We start from the raw sequence: 14,721 nt of genomic DNA on the forward strand, positions 1-14,721 counted from the left end.
AGGTTACTAAGTAACCTCAAACATGTAAATAAAAAATTAACACCTGGCAATTCTCAGTTGCATTCCAGAGTGACACATATCAAGCTTCCTTTTGAGATTTGCTCCTCCCTGGAAAGATCTATTAGTTTACATACTATTCTTAGATTGACAAGCATGTTGAAACTGGTGCAAGTGTTATTGATGCTTTATGCTTTCTGAAGCATGACTGTTGCACTTGTTTGTTTCTCAGTTAAATGTGACTGTGGTTAATTCCAGGACTGACTTCTGAAGGAAAGTTCAAATGCATTAGTTTTTATGCTATTCCTGGTTTATGATCTTTAATTTTAGTTTTAGACTGTTTTAGGGTTTTAAAGCACTACAGGTGTTTGCACATGCTTAGGGAGTGAGTTGGGGCTTTAACTGGAGTGGCTCGGAGAACCGCTGTAATTGAAGTGCCCAAAGTCTCTAGTGTGCCAATGTCCCTGCACTGAAAAATGGTGGCAGGGGCACTTTACTAAAGCTTGTCAAATGAGCTTTAAGTAAAGTGCCCTCGCTGTCATTTTCAGGGACGCTGATACACAAGATGCTAGAGTTTGCTGGAGCACGATAATTACCATGCTCCAGCAGACTCAATTAATCGAGTTTAACATGCTGTAATTACAGCACATCGGAGCAACCTCACTGCATGCGTATAGATGCACTAGGTGTTCGTAAAAATAATTTCTTTTTTCACTTCCATGACAACTTTTGCCTAATACTTTCTAAACACTTGACAAATCTGCATGAATTAAGCCTACATCTGGTAATATTCAAGTGAGATAGATAAATATACATGGATTGAGGCTGAAAAGTGCTATCTGAGTGTAAATTTGTAACTAGCAATTGATATACGCCAGATTATGAACGCTTCAACTGATGAGCAGTTTCTTGCAAAAGCATTCTCAGTGCAGTCAATGAGAAGAGGGTAATTGCTGACAAAAGGAAGGAAGAGTTTATAACATGGTCCTTGGGCATGGTAGTAAATGCATGCTGAGAAGGGTATGAGTGAATTTTCACTCAGATTTGTAGAATTAAATCAGTAGAGCTAACTTGACCCAATTGAGACCCCTGGCCCTTTATTTAACAATGTGCTTCACCTGGACAAATGAATCTGAATTAATGTAATAGAACAGAGTTCTGGAAGGGACATGTGGGCTTCTCCTACTCCCGCAAGCTACAGCAAAAGAGATGCTGGTATTTCATCTCTCTTCATGATCCTTGCAATAAGAAATAGAAGAGAAAAGCTAAGTTCTGTATGTCTTTTTTCTACCTAAAGAGAAAATCCTTTTGCTCCCAGCCACTTTTCCTCCCATACCCTACTGTAGAATTATATCTCCCTGGTGTTGTCATCCTGTGCTATTACAAGAACAGTAATTACATTAATACGTTATTTGCTGACCTTTGTAAAAGCAGATATTTAGAAGTGTGACAGGCTAGCTGGCAGTGACCAGGCCCAGGGGTTTTGAAAGGGCAAAAGATGATTGGAGGAATTGGGATTCCCTTTCCTCATCAATCTGGTAATGATTTGGCCCAGGGGTTTTGAAGAGGTAAAAGATGACTGGAGGACTTGGGATTCCCTTTCCACACCAATCAGGTCCCAGAGACTCACCTCCCTGTGTCCTGATTGGCCCCTTGGGTCACCTGGAGGGGGATAAAAGGGGCAGCATGGGTTGACTCAGGGGGTGAGGGTTTTTTTTTTTTTTTTTTTTTTTTTTTTTTTTTTTTTACAGAGCTGAGCCAGCAGGGCAGGAGCAGTGCCCTAAAAGAGCAGGGCCTGCTGGCAGCAGTGGGACCTTCAGCAGTGTGACATGTGGCTGGCAGGAGAGGCTTCCCCACTGGGCTCCAGGATCCCCAAGGAGAGGCTGCAGCCAGCAAGAGAGGCTCCCCCTGCTCCAGGAAGGCTCTGAGCAGTGGCCTGAGGGGTTCCCAGCTCTGCTTCCAGCTCCTCCAATCAGAGGCCAGGCAGCTCAATGCGAGACTGGGCTCTGGGAAGGTCAAGACCCCTAGCAGAGAGGTGTAATGCCACCAGTGGTGGCTGCGTGGCAGTGTTCCTGCCTACTGTGTGAGTTCAAGTCCTAGGTGAGTGAGATCTTATCCAAAGTAGTTTCCTTTTCTTTAACACTTTTTTGCAATTACCATGCACAGACAGATGATAAGAAGCTAACCATGCCTTCAAGGTATTTTGCCCCTTTGAGGTACTAAAGTTCTTGGGTGTTCTTCTCTCTGTAACCCAGAGGTCCCCACAGCTAAACTAGTTTTCACATGTGTTTTGGACCCAAAACAATGTAAGGAAAGCTGAGTATCTAACCAGTGTGTCCAACTGCCTCATATAGTAGCTACCATTTGAAACTCAAGGTTTGTGCACACAACAGAAACCAGAGCACTAAAGAAACATGATTGCTTGGGCAGACAGCCATAGTTTCAATGCTCCTCAGCCTACGAAAAATCCAGTGACTTTAAGAGCACTATATAATCAATATTTCACATACCTACTTCATATCCCCTGATGCACTTGGTGTGTGTCACCCAGTGTCTAAGTCATTTCAGTAATAAGCTGCTGCCAGTTAAGTAGATGAAACGACCTTTATAAATTCAGAATGCATGTTGTGATTGCTGACTATCCCAGGGGAATAATTCAACAATTATATCTTAACTAGTAAATGATAGGGTTGTAATACTATATAGAACTTGACAGAATTTCAAACCTTACAAAACAGTACAATCTCTCTAGACTTCTGCCTTAACTCACCAGATAGTAAACATATGTAAATCTTTTGTGAGCACCTATTTAAAGAATTTGCAAACTGTGAATAGAAGCAGGTGACTTCCCCTTGTAAATCAGAAGAACAAAGATTCAGATTTGGTTATCCTGTAGATTCAGCAGCAGAGACTCCTTCCTTTCCTGATACAGAGTTTTTGTTTTACACCTCCACAGTGCTGCTGCTGCTGCTGCTGCTGCTGCTGCTGCTGCATGCCATCAGACCTGTGTTTCAGAGAGCTTGAGCATGTTGGAAATTAGTATTCTTTCCATTTTACCTATGATAAAACAGGACAGAATAACAAGATGCAGCAAATTAGTGACAGTGCCAGGAAGAACTCTGGACCTCCTGATTCATTTCTGCCAGCCCACAGTACCCAGCATGCCGCCACCATCCAGATTGTACTTCACAGGAGCAGTCATAGTTTCAGGAGTGACTTCACAACACCTTCCGTCCTCCTTACGATGGAGGATTGAAGGATTCTCTTCAGATTTAGTAGCTTCAGACTGAAGGATTCCCTTCAATCTGAAGGTACTAAAACATTCCATTTTTAAACTAATTCAGACACTAGGCTGGCTCCCTGATTCTACTCTAGTGGCTCTCAACCTTTTTAGACTCAAGGCACCTCTCAATAGGCTCAGAACACCTGATAGACTCAAATTATCCCTTGCAAAACATCAGCTGTCAGTTTCACTTGTTTTTTGACTACAGAGAAATAATACAGCAACTATTCCGTGGCCAAGGGCTTAGAAAGGTCACAGCAGGGAAGAATGATTTTAACACTGTGGATTCAAATGTGAAATCTCTGGGGTTATCTTATGAATCTTGCTTGCACATCTAACAGTGCTTCACCCTGGTTGAGAATCATTGTTCCTGATTCACTGATCAAACTAATACATATGTACAGTACCTTGTACAATAAGGGCCCAGTTTCTGCTGAGATTGCAAAATGTTACACTAGTGTAAATTTAAAAATATCAAACTAGAATAGATCATTTATATTTACCTTTTATAATATATTTGCATTTATGTTTGAAATTTTAATGGGAGGAGAAGCAGTGCTAGTATGACCCTGGGAAGAAGCCAAGAAAGAACACTGTCTTTTGGGCAAAGTACTGGGTGGAAAGGTAGGCTCAGAAATTGCGAGCAAGAAAATTGTTTCCTGCAGTTTGCTCCTGCTGTGTAAAACAGGACTTGGCATACAGTTCTTGTGAAGAAAAAGGACTGCACCACAATCAATTACACCTCTAATGGAAACAACTCAACTTGGCAAGGCTCAAAAAACTGGCTGTTAATGCCAAGAAGCAATGATATAGACTGTCTTTGTCTGCCATAATTGGGTTGGAGTGTTAATGCAGCATCCATTGTAAATGATGAATTTTGATATCCTCTGTGTCATTGTAGTGCTGGGCTATCCAACTTCTGAGTGGCCAGGGGCCACACCCTGCATGGCCTGAAGACCCCCAAAACACCCCTTGCTACATGGGTATCTCAGACTTTTCCCTTGGCTCTGTGGACAGTGCAGGCAGCAAGACCCACTTCCCCCTAAACAAACCACAGGCTCCCTAGCCCATGCTATGCCATGTCATGCTATACTGTCCCCAGGGGCAAGAGGCAGATGGCAGAAGTGGGGGCGGGGGAGCAGGGGGAGGTACGAAGCCCAGGGATACCAGCAACAGAACCAGTAGGAAGCGTATTCATGATGTATATGTGTAGCAGTGCCTTCTGTTGGCTTGAATGATTCAGACCTATTGAACAGCATGTGATCATGTCACCACTAATGACTGCTGCTTTGAAAAAGTATAAAATCTAATTTTGCTCCACAAATACTTTACAAATTGTGACCAGTTCAGCTTGATGGCACACTGCTTAAAAGTTTTAAAATCAATCAGGAGCATCTTACCTAGGAGTGGCCCTCTGCTAGGTAATAGCTTTATCTAACAGGTCTTCTAAAAAGACAGTAATCAAAAATGTTGAACTTGACCCTGTTCCTCCTCTACTTAGAGATGACTCCAAGATGATACTCGAAAAACTCTGTGCTTCTTAAAGTGCTTCTTAAAATTTTCCACACAGAACTCAAACAGAATCTGGTCTGTCTTTATGGCAAGAGTTGATTGTTGGATGATAGTTTGCAGAGAAATTGGTGAGCAAGCTGGGGGACTAGATGGAGGCACTGGAAAATTACATGCCAATTAGAAATAACATTAATAGGTAATATGTATACATTCACTATGCACCAGTGAGAGAACTGACACCAATGAAGAGTGTGTGTGTGCTGTATGTTTGTGCATAAATGTAGTGAGTGCATTAGGAATGGAAAAATGGCACCAATAGCTTCGCAGTCTCATTCATTTTTCTTGCCTTTAATTAAATGTTCCTTGCCAACACCACAATAAGTTTTAAGAGAAATTGTTTGTAATTATGGGACACTTAGCTAGTACAGTGGTGCTCAACCTTTAGGCTCCATGGGCTGAATGAGTGGTGTGGGGCCAATCCATGGGTCAGATCCAGCATACAGTCAGCATGCAGGGTTGGTCCACTGATGCAATCCAGCCACATACCGGCCCAACCCCACACACCTGGCAATGCACTAATGCCATTTAGTGCACAGGGCCATGTCAGCCAGCCAAAAGGGTTCGCCATGGACCCAGAAATTTTGCAGCAGGGGAGCTTCAATTAACATTGCCACAGCTCCTCTGCCTCCAAATCTTTGGAACTTATAGAAACTCACAAGCCTCATGGGCCAAATTTGGCTTATAGACCAGAAGTGAAGCATCTCTGAGCTGGTGTATTTTTTCCATCCCCTTACAAGGCTTTGTTGTTTAAATGTCAGGCACGCATCTAGATTTGTCAGAGCACGTGTTATAAGTAGGGCTATGTACATAATAATAGACTATATTCTGTTAAGAAGTTCCAGTTAACAAAAGGAGTAATATGAAGTCCAGTGGCCACGATAGCTGAGCAAGTCTGAACATCTTCAGAAAATTTTCATTCAAAAAAAGGAAGGCTGTTTATTTCAAACATCCATAAAACATCAGTTTTAATTGGCATTGCCTGAATCAGGTATTTTGCACTCAGTTGTTCTATAAAATTGTCCTGTTTGAAATGCACAGGCCTCCCAAGGACAGGCTTGGATAGGCTGCATTTGTACAGCTGGGCTGCATTCTCAAAGTTTAGCTTCTCCATTTCATAAGCAAGAATCCAGCTTCATTACAGGTTTTGTTTTCTCTTTCATTTAATATGCTGGGCTTGTCTATCATTTTGTGTGCAGTGTGGTATTTGTTTGGTTTTATTACCCTTCTGTGAATATAAAAACTCATAAGCTAGTCTTTTATTATTGTTGTATGGCAGTAAGACTCTCAATGCTTAATGATTTTTTAAAAAAAGGAATAAAGAAAACAGAGTGGCATTTCACTACTATTTTTGGCCAGTTTGTCTTCAGAAACATTTATGAAGCCAAAACTCTGAAAGCCGCCAAGCTGTGAGTTCCATAGCAACGCTAAGCCAACCTCATAAAGTGCAGCCAGTTCAGAGAAGCATTTCAAGGTCATGTGCTAAATGTATGGCTACTCAGATACCTATAATCTGGGGAGCTGGTCCTTTGTGGGCCCTCTTTTCCGACACACACCTTGATGTTTTTTGCTTGCCGTAACCACAAAGCACTTCGGAAAACGAAGTTGTAGTCTCTCCTTTTCCCAGACAGCCAGTCCAAGTCCCACTGCTGTTAAATACTTCACTGCCCCAGATGAGTTGGGGAGATTTCTGAAGACTCTGCAGGGTTTTTAATGCTTTAATTTACATAACCCTTGACAAAACACTGGGCCACTTCTGAATGATTCTCAGATGATTTTCTGTGTCCTTATTATGGAAAGAAGAGTTTGTGGTCAAATTTCCATTATCTTCTTGTTTTAGATTCCAGGAAGATCATCACAAATGATCTTAAACCTGGGCTGGTTTTAAGTGTTACACTGACCCACTACAGGGTTGCTTATGGAAAGGAATGCTAAAAAGGAGCTTCTGGATGTTTTGAGGAAAAATGCAAGGAGAACACAATAACTATACTTCCCTGCCCCCACCCTCCTTGGACACAGGCTAGCACACATCCCTCTATATCGCCCATTTCTCCATCCCTAGACAGAACCAGTTGGAGAACTATGGTTACAGCCACGCATCCTTTGAGAGATTAGAACTGACACCTAGCAGCCCTTTTCATTCAGGAAAATGCAGGTGACTAGCAAATTGTGACTAGTCCAGAGAGCATAAAAGCTGAGACCCCTTGCATCTTTCCCCACCTCCTTGAACAGTGACCAGTCACTATTTTGTCCACAAGTTTTTTAATAAAATTTATTTGAGGTGCAACTGTTACTAGCCTATGTTCACAGCTATCCTCCTTATGTGCTCTTCTATTATTCATGTTGTTCCCCGCATTGTTGGTCAGTGCCTCTGATTAACACGCCTATGTAGTAGGCTAAGCAGAGTACTGAGAAACTCTCTTAGGTGTTGAGAATGGGCTGTCTGTATGGGGAGTGGGACTGGAGACACAGAGTGGCATAACTGAAGAAAAGAAGTAAAAGACCCTAAGATCTTCCAGTAATTGGATTTAAATCCCCTCTCCCTCTCCCCAAAAAACCCCAATGCTTTTCTCATGGTGATTATATAATTTTTATTTGTTCCCCTCTTTTGTGATATTTCCCCCTCATTTTTTTCAGGTTGCCAGACCAGCAGTTTAGTACTTAAATAACTTCAAACATCTTTGATGCATCAGAGTTAACAACTTCCCAGGCAACAGCAAAATTGTGGGGCACATATTTTCCCATCACATGGCCAAATTAAGTCAATAAAGATGTGTTGTCTCTGGTGCCATGGAAGACTCAGACAGAGCCAAAGGGGTTTTTTGTTTGTTTGTTTTTTGGGGTTTGGGGTTTTTTTGGTCTTTTCTGTTACTGATTCCATCTCAAAGAAACGAGATGAGCCTGCAATACTGTTAAAACCAATGGATAAGTGATGATTCCATGCCTCGAGGTTGCTAAAGGTAACTGAATATAATGCTGAACTCTTTTGAGCTACGTATTATTTCATGTTGTTTTATTTTGTGTTATCCTAGCTGCCTGATGGTGACATCAAATTAGTTTTACATAGACAAAATTTTGCCACAGATGGCTTCTAGGGTTAAGAGCCAAAAAAGATACGGGGTTTAGAAGCTCCTGAGGGCTCTGGAAACTGCAGCTCTCAGGGAAAACTAATGTTTTTTGGGGTTTTTTTTTTACTGGAAAGCTAATTTTTCTGAGTCAGAGGCACAGCATTGATATTGTGCAACCAGATTTATAGAGATAATAAGTAATTTACCAGTTTTTATTGAATTATAATCCCAAGACATTATGTCAATATTTTCATTATGAAAACATATTTTCTGTTACTTCTCTCAAGCTTCTTTTCCTTCATACACATAATGCAGAAGAGAACAGCACACCTGCGCTAGAACATTGGTCAGTATTGACAGGAGGTTAGTCCAGCAAATATGATGCTGAACTGTGAGGCAGAAGACCTAGGTTCATAGATTGTACGGGGCTGGAAAGGACCTCGCAAGATCATCAGGTCCAGTAGAAGTAGAAGAAAAAAATAGAGAAAGAAACAGTGGATAATTGGAAACTGATATTTAAAAGATCCCCAAATTGGCTACATTTTTATTTTCAAAGTTCGTTGAATTTAAAGAGATAAAGACTTTGAATTGCTCTTGCCATGACATAGTCCTACAAGAGAATAAAATAACCAAGACAAGGATGCAAAGGGTTAAAAGCACTAAATATAGTAAAATGAGAACTGTCCTGAAAGAAAATTCTGAATTAGAATTTTTATTGCATTCATAAAACCACTGCAAGTACAGAAGTTGACACTGTACGGGTGTGATTAGAGGTTAACATCACATATAGGTTTATGGATCTTTGGAGCAAAAAAGGTAGATTTATAATCAGAACAATACAATAAATATAAACTGCTATTACCCCACATATCAGTCCTCTTTAATAATCAGTTTTTCAAGTTCACTTGTACATGCGCATCCATACATTAATATGTAAAATGGTAAAAATACTGATGTAGGTAATGAAGGGTGCACCTACACAAGATGCTTTTGTGATAGACTTATGGTCACAGACTCTAATGTCACTCTCCCTAGATTGCTCATCCACCACACCTTGTTCTTAATATTAGAGGTCAATTAAGGGGGGCTGCCCACAGGCCTTAAAGTGAGTCTTAATCCTAATATTTTCCCACTGGGTCTCTTGTGAGCTCCCACTAGCCTTGATCCAGTCATCAGGCCTGATAGGTCCCTCTTGGCCTGACTAGGACCCTGTAGAGCCCCTGTAGCCTTAAGGGCAAATTGCACTGCTCCTTTTCCTCCCCTACACCACACCCCAGGCTTCGCAGATGTTCTTTCTCTCTGCTATTAACTATTTGTACACTCAGCCCCTTAGGCCCTCAGACCCCCTGGTCCTACATGCAGTTGGCTCTTGGACCCTCTAGCCCAGCTTAGCTTGCACTTTGGCACATGAACCTTCTGATCCAGGTGCCTTTTCCTAGGCTCCTGGATCCCCTACTGGGTCCTAGTCTCAGTCTGAAGGCACCTAGGTCACTGGTTCTCTAAACAGGCCTTAGCCTGCTACAGCAGGGCTCAAGGCTAAACTACCAGTGTAACTTAAACAAGAAGCATTGCAGCCCTCTGTTAGACACCTCACACCCCCTGGGCCATGTCCAAATGAGCATGGATGTTTGTGTCCCTGGGGACAAGAAGCAACAGCATACCTTGTGCAGCTCTTACTTGTCCCTGGGGAACACCTGTGCCATGCTCCCTCTGGCACATGACAAGTTACCCGGGTAGGGTAGGGGAGGCTGGAGCCAGCACTGGGCTGGCCCCAGCAGCCTTACCTGGAGTCCTGGGGGACTCATGGGGTTGCCGCAGCAGTGATCCTGCTGCTTGGAGCCTGGCCAGCAGATGGAGTGTGGCTCTGGCCAGCCAGGCTCCAGTTTTGGGTGGTACACAATGCCACTGTGTGCTATACTTGTGGGGGGGTTTGTTTTTTTTTGGAGTGGGTATTATGTGCAGGTTTCCCCCAGGGTCAAAAACCCCCTCACACTGCTACGTTGCAGTGCTGAAAACAGCTTAATGTGCAGTATGTGGCACCATAAACAAAGGCCACTTTGCTATAAAACTCAATGAAATTTAACTAAATCCAGGTCCCTTTGGGAGCCCTGCAGCAAGGAACTCTTCAATTCATGGTTGCTGGGGAGAGACTAACTGACCAATGCAGGCTTTGGGATTATAAAGCTCAAGCCTGAGCCCTCAAGTGAGTCAAATAAGTCCCTCATTAGCTCCCCTCTGCCACCTACAAGCAGCCTCTCAGGCACATCCCAGTTCCCTGCCACAGCTTTACTGCACAGTAGAGCTAATTACTGCATAGTAAGTGTCATTGTCTACATGTGCTGACCCTTACTGCACAGAAATTTTCTCTACTGGGCAGGTAATTTGGAACCTGCAAATGCAAGTAGCAAATTAACTGCCAAGTAATTACTGCGCAGTACAGCACATATAGACAGCTGACTGGGAGCAAATTTGCTCTAGTCAGCTGGCCAGCAGCTGGCAGAAGTTTGCTCTCTACCCCCAGAAGCTGCCTGTGGCTAGACCAGGCTCAGTCACTGGAACCCAGGCATGAAAATGTCCGTCCCCCTGCCTTGGCAGCATGGAGCTCCTAGCCCCACACTCTGCTCCACAATTATGGAGTGGGGAATGGGAGCTTCCTGCATGGAGAGAGTTCCCTGCCCATTCTGGAGCTGGCTGGGACCTGCCCCTGACCGGACAGTTCCCAGCCAGCTCCAGGCTGTACAGAAGTCTACAGTGCAGCCTGGAGGTGGCTGGGAACCGTCCCGAAATGGGCAGTCCCCAGCCAGCTCCAGGCTGCACAGCCTGGGGCTGGCCGGGACCTGTCCCAGTCAGGGGCAGGTACCAGCCACACAACTTTTTCCCAGTGCACAATAGGGCAATCAAGGCATGGAGCTTGGAAAGAGCTGTGTTCCCTGTCCCAATCTGCCAGTGACGCAGCTAGCAGAGAGCTCCTGGCTGGGCAGGGAAACACTTGCTGGGCAGGAAACCTGCTCTCAAATGCTTGCACGTGTAGCTGCCTCCCCAGGATTGGTTTACACTACAGTAATTTACTCTAGAGTAAACCAATTCTGCAGGATTTACATGTGTAGATGCACCCAAAGAGTATTAATATGATAGCTGAATTTTATACCAATTTGAAGTTTTACATAAAATATTAAAGGAATATTTTAGTAACTGTTTTATGTAGGACATACTAATCAAATACTATTAAAACAAGGGTTATGAACCTTTTTAGATTCAAGGCACCCCTTGTTAGACTCAAGGCATCCCTCTCTGGAATCAAAGCATCCCTTGGAAAATGGCAACTCTTAGCTTTTACTCATCATTTGACTACAGAAAAATAAGAGTAGTTTTTCTTTTGCAAAGAATTCAGAAAGACCACAACAGGTCAGAATATTTTTAACACTAAGGATTTCTGTTTGAAATCTCTGGGTTTATTTTATGAATTATGTTAGCATGTCTCACAGTGCTAACATTGTATGGCAGTCTTCAAATGTTTTCAAGAAACCTGTGGGGCACTCCAGGTATTACCTGCAGCACTCTACTTGAGAATCACTGGATTAAAATATTCAATAGCTATGCCCAGCAAGGTATGCTGAATTTTTGCATAACAATTCCCCTTCCAAAAGATGACTTCTCTATAATAAAAACATTTCCATAATTTCCCATTTCTTCAACAAACTTTGAAAATAAAAATGTAGCCAATTTGGGGATCTTTTAAATATCAGTTTCCAATTATCCACCGTTTCTTTCTCTATTTTTTTCTTCTACTTCTACTTTTTTCTTGGACTACAATAAAAGGAGACAAAGAAAGGAAAAGGGAAGCAAACAAAAAACTCTAAAAAACAATGACAGGGCCCACACTGTTCAACATCTTCATCAGCGACTTGGATGCGGAGGTAAAAAGCACTCCATTCAAATTCACAGATGACACTAAGATGTCACACTAGAAGGTTGTGGGCACACTAGAAGGGAGGAATAGGCTACAATCGGACCTGGATAGGTTACAGTGGTGGGTGGATGAGAACAGGATGGGTTTCAACACTGACAAGTACAAGGTGATGGGCCGGCTGCACTGACAAGTGCACATCCGTGATGGGCCGGCTTCAGGGATGATGCTCAAGGGCAACCAGCACGGTTTCATTAGGGGCAGGTCATGTCAGACCAACCTGATTACTTTTTATGATCAGGTCACAAAGGCAATGGATGCAGGTGTCACCGTGGATGTAGTCTTTCTAGACTTCAGCAAGGTCTTTGACACCGTCTCCCACCCTCCTCATTAAAAAACTAGGTGACTGCGGCATTGATGTCTACACAGTCAGATGGATTGCAGATTGGCTCAAGGGTCGTACTCAGAGGGTGGTGGTGGATGGGTCATAATCGACCTGGGGGGGAAGTGGGCAGCGGAGTCCCCCAGGGCTCAGTCCTTGGGCCTGTGCTGTTCAATTTCTTCATCAGCAATTTGGACAACGGGGTGAAAAGCAACCTGTTTAAATTCGCTGATGATACCAAAATTTGGGGTGAGGTGGGCACGCTATTAGAGAGGGAAAGATTGCAGCAAGATCTGGATAGGTTACAGGGATGGGCTAACATAAACAGGATGTGTTTCAATACTGACAAGTGCAGGGTGCTGCACTTGGGCAGTAGAAACCAGCAGCGCACTTACAGAATGGGAAAGTCCCTTCTTGAGACCATGGAGGCAGAAAGGGATCTTGGAGTCAGTAATGACTCCAAGATGAACATGGGCCGACAATGCGAGGTCATGGTTGGCAGGGCTAACGGGACCTTGTCGTGCATCCACAGGTGCATCTCAAGTAGAGCCAAGGAGGTGATCCTCCCCCTATATGCAACGCTGGTCAGGCCACAGCTGGAGTACTGAGTCCAGTTCTGTGCATCCCACTTCAGGAGGGATGTGGACAACATTGAAAGGATCCAGAGGAGGGCCACCCGCATGATCCGGGGACAACAGGGCAGATCCTACAATGAAAGACTGCAGGACCTAAACCTGTTCAGCCTCCACAAGAGAAGGCTGAGGGGGGACCTGGTGACTGTCTATAAACTCACTAGGGGGGACCAGAAGGGTTTGGGAGAGACACTGTTTCCCCTAGTGCCCCCTGGCATAACAAGGAATAATGGACACAAGTTATTGGAGAGTAGGTTTAGATTAGACACCTGCAAGAACTACTTCACAGTTAGGGCAGCTAGGAGCTGGAACCAACTTCCAAGGGAAGTGGTGCTGGCTCCTACCCTGGGGGTCTTTAAGAAGAGGCTTGATGCCTACCTGGCTGGACTCATTTGAGCCCAGTTTTTCTCCCACCCAGGCGGGGGGTCAGACTTGAAGATCTACAAGGTCCCTTCCGATCCTACTTGTATGATTCTATGAAGGTGATGCACCTGGGGAGGAAGAACCAGTAGCAGACCTACAGGCTGGGGAACTCCCTTCTCGTCAGTGCAGAGGCAGAAAAGGATCTTGGAAACACTATTGATGCCACAATGAACATGGGCCGACAGTGTGGGGACGCAGTCAGAAAATTCATAGATTTCATAGACATCAGGGCTAGAAGGGACCTCGGGAGATCATCGAGTCCAGCCCCCTGCCCAAAGGGCAGGAAGTCAGCTGGGGTCATAGGATCCCAGCAAGATAAGCATCCAATTTACTCTTGAAGGTGTTCAATGTAGGTGCTTGAACCACCTCCGCTGGCAGACTATTCCAGACCTTGGGGGCTCAGACAGTAAAGAAATTCTTCCTTATGTCCAGGCTGAAACAGTCTTGCAGGAGTTTGTGACCGTTTGACATCGTCATCCCTTGGGGCGCTCTGGTGAACAGACGTTCCCTCAGATCCTGGTGGTCACCCCTGATAAATTTATAGGTGGCCATCAGATCACCCCTGAGCCTGCGCTTTTCCAGGCTAAAGAGTCCCATGGCTCTCAGCCTGTCATCGTAAGATCTGTTTTCCTGACCTCTGATCATGCGCGTGGCTCTCCTCTGGACTCTCTCAAGCTTCTCCACATCCCTTTTGAATTGTGGAGCCCAAAACTGGACGCAGTACTCCAGCTGCGGCCTCACCAAGGCCGAGTACAAGGGGAGAATGACGTCCCGGGATTTGCTCGAGAAGCATCTATGGATGCACGCCAGCATTTTGGTCGCTTTACTAGCCGCAGCATCGCATTGCAGGCTCATGTTCATCTTGTGGTCAATGATGATCCCCAAGTCTTTTTCTTCTGTAGTGCTAACCAACGTAGCACTGCCGAGCCTATAAGGGTGCTGCAGGTTTTTCCTCCCAAGGTGGAGAACCTTGCATTTATCGGTGTTAAACACCATGAGGTTCTCGTCTGCCCATTTGCTGAGCTTGTCCAGGTCAGCCTGGATCACCCGCCTATCTTCTGGCGTGGATGCTTTGCCCCAAAGTTTGGTGTCATCGGCGAACTTGGCCAGTCCACTCCTGACTCCAATGTCCACATCATTAATGAAGATGTTGAACAGTATGGGTCCCAGGGCAGAGCCTTGAGGGACCCCACTGGTTACAGGGCACCATGATGAGTGACTGCCATCAATCACAACCCTCTGGGTCCGACCACGAAGCCAATTTCCCAGCCAGCGGATAGTGGTGGAGCCAAGGCCACAACCGGCCAGTTTGGCCAAGAGGTGATCATGGGATACCAGATCAAAAGCTTTTTTGAAGTCAAGATATATGACATCAATCTCTTCTCCCTTGTCCAGGTGATAGGTCACCTGGTCATAGAAGGAAATGAGATTGGTCAAACAAGACCTACCCGCAACAAACC

At 44.4% G+C, this 14,721-nt stretch overlaps 1 long non-coding RNA gene across 1 annotated transcript; it reads right to left on the bottom strand.

Annotated features, from left to right (window-relative positions):
• Positions 1-2,582: 2,582 nt before the first annotated feature.
• Positions 2,583-14,037, bottom strand: LOC149869344 (uncharacterized). The gene is made up of 2 exons (XR_016441456.1): positions 10,778-14,037; positions 2,583-10,615 (listed from the first exon to the last, which is right to left on the bottom strand). It is a non-coding gene; the product is annotated as an uncharacterized LOC149869344 (long non-coding RNA).
• Positions 14,038-14,721: the final 684 nt, after the last annotated feature.

The sequence above is a fragment of the Crocodylus siamensis genome, chromosome 3 (genome assembly GCF_052110815.1).
Source record: "Crocodylus siamensis isolate JL-2025a chromosome 3, ASM5211081v1, whole genome shotgun sequence".
NCBI classification, from domain to species: domain Eukaryota; kingdom Metazoa; phylum Chordata; order Crocodylia; family Crocodylidae; genus Crocodylus; species Crocodylus siamensis.